The sequence below is a fragment of the Tasmannia lanceolata genome, unplaced genomic scaffold (assembly GCF_043159265.1).
Source record: "Tasmannia lanceolata isolate RefF3 unplaced genomic scaffold, GAP_Taslan_0.1 ptg000006l, whole genome shotgun sequence".
In the NCBI taxonomy this organism is placed as follows: domain Eukaryota; kingdom Viridiplantae; phylum Streptophyta; class Magnoliopsida; order Canellales; family Winteraceae; genus Tasmannia; species Tasmannia lanceolata.
In genome coordinates this window covers 29,504,425-29,511,215 of record NW_027518683.1, presented here as the reverse complement: position 1 = coordinate 29,511,215, position 6,791 = coordinate 29,504,425, and the positions used below count along the sequence as shown (strand labels likewise).

Genomic DNA, 6,791 nt, shown 5'->3' with positions numbered 1-6,791 from the left:
TACTTGGGACTAAATTTGCCTTTGCCTCCAAACCTGATCACTTACTTAGTAGGAGAAACTCTCGAAATACATGATCCCCAGGCTGAAATTCCAACTCCCATCTCTTGGAATATGCATAACTCTTTTGGCAGCATTGAGCTGCTCGAAGGCTCTCACCAATTAAATGAATCTTCTCATACGCTTGCTGAACAATAACCAATCCCAAAAAATTTCTCTCGCCGACATTGTCCCTACAGATAGGGGACCTGCACTTCCTACCATACAACGCCTTATATGGGGCCATTTGAATACTTGACTGATAGTTATCGGCGGTTGGAGTAGAGGTTGTATGTCTCTCAGTTGCGAGTGAGCATGTACATGCATCAGGCTGGGATGTTATGCTTGCCACCAAAGGTGATGCTTGGCGAACATTTGGCGTGGTGGCAGCATTTTGGGCGTTCTAACTTATTGTTCTTGTAGTCATGACACTTAACCCCTTATTTTATGAGGACTCAATCGGCCCCACGATGGATGCTAATCTATTACTACTCGAATCTGGCCTGGGTTGATCGAAGGTCCTTCCTGAGTCTGCGGCAGAGGAGCGGTCGGTAGGGCAATCTACAGTCAAAAGAAGGATAGGAATGCCCGGAGTTGGTACTCTGGGGAGACCCCCCTCACTCAGGTCAGTAGAGGAAACAGATACGAATATGTGCCAAGTGCTTAGAGTGTTGAAGGCTTGATGAGCTAGAGTCGAATTTAATCTCTCTTTATATGCAATGTGCCAGTATTCAACCCAGTCTTGTATGGACGTGGGACATGTGTTGATGCCCATTTTACTCCTAACAGCGAAACTTTCATGGCGCATCTTTTCCTTTAAATGGATCAAGACATGTCGGGAGAAATAATCAAATTGATCAAGAATTTAGAATTATCTCAAACTCATGCTTACCAAATCAACCATCCATATAATATTCCAAAGAGCGAGTCACCGTAGATATAATATTCGAAAGAGCTTGATAGAGTCTTGTTGTTGGGCAAATTTTCAAGAGGTTTTGGAAACGGTCGGGTCAAGTCACCTGTTCAAACGCTTTCTAAATTATTGCCCAGTAAACCCCACCTATCAAACTTTTTTCCTACTTTTTATTGGAAAATGACAGCATAGTCGTTATATATTGAGAAGGAAAATTAAAAGAGAACTTCAATATTTCTACGTGCAAACTCCCCACTCTTTCACCATTAAAATCTCTGCAAAATCTCCCTCTCTCTACCTCTCTCTCTCTCTCTCTCTCTCTCTCTCTCTCTCTCTATTCCCATGGCCATATCGCCTTTGGATTTCCCTCCATGGAATGGCCAGCGGTCTAATATTTCCAACCTCGATCTCCTCCAATCGCTCCTTCTCCTTACACAAGAAATCTCCCTCTCCAAACCCCTCCAATTCCCTCCCCAGAGGCGGAATTCTGCTTCCATTGTTCGCAAAACTAAGATCTTTGCTATCCTGTTCGAAGAAATCCTCCGCTGCGATCTCATCCCTGTCCTCCCTCGTTCCGCCATCCTATGCTTCAAGGAGATCCTCATAGTGTTAGAAAAGATCAAAGCCTTGCTTGAAAACTGCTCGACCTCCAGCAAAACGTCGTTACTCATACGGAACGAATCCGTCTCAAACGATTTCCACCAACTCCACCTCGATTTATCGACTCTCTTAGACATCCTCCCCTTCCAAGACCTAGATCTCAGCGACGACATCAAGGAACAGATCGGCCTCGTTAAGAAGCAGTGCCGAAGATCAAAGCTGTTCGTTGATCCAACCGACGACAGCCTCCGATCCGAGATCTTGTCTCTTATTGATGAGATCGAGAATGAAATCGTCCCAGACCGCTCGAAGCTCATGAACATCTTTGCTAGATTAGGGCTGAATGACTCTAGAAGCTGCAGCAACGAGATCAAGGCCCTTGAGGATGAGATCAACGACAATATCTCTGACAAACCGATGGCTACGATCGTCGCCCTCATCGGCCTCATCCGCTACGCGAAATGCATCCTCTTCGGCGCATCAACGCCAAAATCTTACACCAGGGCCGGATCTCCATCGATCAACCTAGACATCCCGGACGATTTCCGTTGCCCGATCTCGCTCGATCTGATGCGAGATCCGGTAGCGGTATCGTCAGGGCAGACATATGATCGCGCCTCCATCAGCCGTTGGATCGAATCTGGTCATGTGACATGTCCCAATACCGGTCAGGCCTTATCTCACATGGACCTCATTCCAAACCAGGCACTAAAGAATCTGATATCAACGTGGTGCAGGGAACATAATATTCCGTTTGAGACGACGGAATCAAACTGGGGAATTAACAGCATTCCTGCCAACAAAGCGGCAATGGAAGCAGCACGGATGACCGCGTTATTCCTTGTCAAGAGACTCGCCGAAGATTTACCATCCACAGACGCAGTGAACCGGGTCGTTCACGAGCTCCGTTTGCTAGCCAAAAATGGATCTGATAACCGAGCATGTATCGCCGAGGCGGGAGCGGTAGCACTCTTAGTCCCACTCCTGGGCTCGGACGATCCGAATCTACAGATTAACGCAGTTACAGCCCTACTTAATCTTTCCATTCTCCAAGCCAATAAGAAACTGTTCATGAAAACTAAAGGGTGTCTTAATGCAGTCATGGAGGTGTTGAGATCAGGTGCGACGTGGGAAGCCAAGGAGAACGCTGCGGCTACTTTGTTTAGCTTGTCGGCCGTACACGTGTACAGGAGGCATATCGCCGGGCTGCCAAATGTCGTTCTAGGATTGGTTGATTTGGTTAAGGTGGGACCCACGAGTTCGAAGAGGGATGCGTTGGCGGCTCTTTTGAGATTAGCAGGAGATACAGATAGTGTTGGAAGTTTGATCGAGGGAGGAGTGGTGGAGGTGGCTATAGAGGCAATTGCGGAGGATGATGTGGCAGAAGAGGCAGCGGCGATTCTCGCTGAGGTGGCGAAACGTGGGGGAGTAATGGCTGTGGTGGGGGTGGAAGGGGGGGTGAGAAAGATGGTGAGATTGATGAGGAATGGGAGCGAGAGGGCGAGGGAATGTGCGGCTGCAACACTGGCGGCCGTATGCCGGAAGGGAGGGAGAAAGGTGGAAGAGGAATTTGTTGGGATGGAGGGGATAGAAAGGGTAATTTTGGAAGTGATGGCAACGGGAACGCCGAGGGCGAGATCGAAGGCAGCCGCGCTCGGACGGGTTTGCCATAGATGGGCCATGGCCCGAACAGTTAATCCCATACTCGGATTCTCAACTAACACGACTGCACTGCATGTTTAAGTTCCGTACATTGTTTTGTTACTTTTACCCTTCTCGGTTGCTGTTTTTATCATTTGTATTAAACTGTGATGTATTTATTTTTAGTTTTTCTAATTGAATGGAAGAAAACCAAATTGTATGATAAAAATTAAGGGGTGTACAATATGGACCTAGACGGTCAAAAGAGGAGTATGCGTGCATTTTTTAGGGGTATTTTAGTAAAACTAATTCGTATTCATTTTTTCAATTGATACCTATTTTTAGTATTTTTTGGGGGATTTGCCAGGGTCCATTGCCCTAGGCATTCCACGGAATATCCATGCATGAGAGCGCAGCCACATAGGCTCACTTTTCAACAAATTTTGTCATTATTCATGACGTGCCTGATCTCTCATCCAACAAATGTTCAGCGAAAAGCCTTTTGCAATGGACCATAGCAAATCCCATTTTTTTTATTCATCTAAAGTCACCCTCTTCTCTTCCTTCTCTAACCATTGACCCTAAGGCCCTAGCCTACTGCATTGCCACAGCTGCTGCTCATGCTCGCATCTACCATTCACATTTGCATTCGCCTGCTTCTGAGAATTTAAACTATGTATGTAAGTAGGACCTACTAGGACACACCGATAGACCGTCCGATTTGAAATGGATCGTGACTAATACATAGGTGGATCCGATCCGAAGTGGATCCAATTACAACCCTATGAAAAATGAAATGTAAAACATCTGTAAAATTTTAGCTTTTGTATCTCAAGGATAGGGATGGTGTTTTCATTCTTAAATGTAAACACCTTTCTTTTCATTTAATACACTGGTACGGGTCCTCGCCAAACCCCAGCTTACCTATAAAAAAATTTATCGTTTTTTATTTTATTTTATTTTTCTAAATATCAAACTTCTTTTAATATATAAAAATAACAGCATAATATGAAATTCCCCTATCCAACTCAAAACCAACGATCAGATCTAGATAAGCTCCGATTACTTGAAACGAATTGGATAGACAGGCTTCTTGTTCGGATAGAAGGGCCCTAAGTGTTGCTCAATTCCGGAGGGCTTTTGATTCTCATTGAACATAGCAAATAGTTAAGCCTCAATGTGGGTTCGCGGCCTCCTTGGAGTTACATAGGAGGATGCATGCCGAATCAGATTTTTATTGTATGTCTTGGCATGGCCTCCTGAAGGCCAACCCGTCTCGGACACCACGATTTTCACACGAGGCGTCTTCACCTTCTCCAACGCCACATATAGGGCGTCCACAGTTGCATCAAATAGATTCGAGTAGCTAAGTCCATTGTCCCTAAAGACAGCTTTTTTGGAAGTGAACAATGTGTAAGGCAAGGAAATGTCCTTAGGGTCGAATACATAGCTAAAATATGGGTACACATTGGCTAGAAGAGGAGCCCTGGTGCTAGCTAGAAAGCAAGCTATAGGAACCATGTATTCTCTAGAGCTATCTGAGAATACCCCAGCTGAGGGAGCGTAGGATGTGCCCATTACCGACGTGGCAACTGATGTGGACACCTTGATCCTTCCATGTAAGCCCACAGACTTAAGGGCATAATATATGTTCTTCATAGCTGGTAGGACGAATTGTGCTAAATTTCCAGGGATCACCTCATTTCCAACAGCAATGAATCGGAAACTTACATCGGGCCAAGATCGGATGTTCTTCTTGACCCAGTTATATTCGGCGGGGCAAGAGGATGCGAGCCTCTGGAGGTCCTGGTTTCGCACTCCGATGATGAGTTGGATTCTAGAACCACGGAGGGCGTTTAAGCTTTCAAGTTAGGATCATAGATCCTCATCCGTTTGATGTTGTGGGATTTGTACATGGCAATGACCTCCTTCGCCGATGGTAAGTTGTTTCCGAGCATCCCACAACCTACCCCCACAGTTGAACCCCCTTGGACAAGAACACACCTTACAGTTAGATTAAAAAATTAAACAAGCTACAAGGGTTCAACTCTGGTCGATTTTTGGGAACTCGGGTTGAGCTTTTACCGTAAATTTGGGTCGGATTCAGATTGGATTTGAATCCATTTTATTAACAAAAGCTCGACCCGACCCGACCCAACCCGGCCCGGCCCAAATTGCTTCCCAACATTCAATAGTAACTTCCCTAGTAAAATGGAGAAATAGAAATTATTTTACCTGCAGACTTAGACCCAAGAAACAAGAGCGTGGACAAGGCAAGAAGAGAGATTTGGAGTGTAGTAAACATTGTTGAAGGGCTTAGATAATTAAAGAAACTAAGTAGCCTGCCACGAGAAAATAAGCAACTGTGTCTGTCCTAGAAATGCAAGGTTTATATAGTGCGGTATCCATTTGATTATCACTTCTCATAATTTGTTAGAGTGAGCGTAATTTAGGCTTAAAGAACCATTCACGTGTTCTATCCTGCCCCAAATTCAAGGATTGAATCGTGGGGTCATTCCAAATGAATGATCTCGAAGCTCCACTTTCAACATATTTATGGAAATGATTACCCAACTACTCATTTTATATGGCACTTTCAATTTCTTATTTCAGCTTCGAAATTACTTTTAGAAGCCATTATAATTCCCCAAAAGTCATATAGAGCCAAACCAAATAGGTTGTTAGTAAAGAATCGAGTGTCATTATCGAAGTATGGGAGATATCATCTGCTCGATTTATTTTTCTGGGCAAGTTGGCTAGAGTAAAGAATTTAGATTCTGTATAAAGAATACCGCTTCCAAAATGGAATTTCATTTGGAAACTAAGGACAAAATTAAAAATTGCTGATGATTTGGTTATTTTTTTGGAACTCCATTTGGAAAATAAGAAGTACAAAACTAAAAATTGCCGATTATTTGGTCATTTTTAGTGGTGTTTAATGTGGAATGGAGCTCTCTTCAGTGTTTCCTTGTACTAGTGTCATGATAGTCGACCGGATATTTTTATATTGAACCGATTTCCGTTTTGCTTGCACTCTAAAAATATTAACTAAATATTGCATGCAGTCACGTCTTTTATTCAGTAGCCTCCAAAGAAGTATGCAGATGTCAATACTCAATACCATATTGCACAATTGAACTCTTATAAATTTAATTAATCATTAACTTCCTTAACCTGAAATTTATCTAAGAACACGGTCAAACACTTAAATTTTATCAAGGGTAAGGTAGAAAAGCATTTTGAAATTTTGAAGAAATGATGTCAAAATGTCGGTTGCTGAGAAAACATAGGTAAATGTTACTCTAGCTAAAAAAAATATGAAGAAAAAAGAAGGAAGGGGAGAGTCATATTCTGTTGTATTCTTCCTCCTCGGACAGCCGCTTGAGCATCTAGGCCATTTTCTGATGTCAACGTTTCATAATTAGGATACATTCTGAGAAAATTAAACGTCCATGGAAGAGAACCAAATGAAACGCTTCCATAAAAATGTTCAAGAATGATTCTTTGGGTTCTTGCTTCGTGGTCTCTAGATCTCGCATGGTGGTCTCTATACGATCATCATAGGAGAACCGCTTGACGAACTGATCCATTATGCCATTCC

General features: G+C 43.5%; 2 pseudogenes; one reads left to right on the top strand and one right to left on the bottom strand.

Moving 5' to 3' along the window:
- The first annotated feature begins 642 nt into the window (after positions 1-642).
- On the top strand, positions 643-3,419 carry LOC143878540 (U-box domain-containing protein 16 pseudogene; annotated as a pseudogene).
- Positions 3,420-3,998: 579 nt separating this feature from the next.
- Positions 3,999-5,378, bottom strand: LOC143878090 (glucan endo-1,3-beta-glucosidase pseudogene; annotated as a pseudogene).
- Between the last annotated feature and the right edge of the window lie 1,413 nt (positions 5,379-6,791).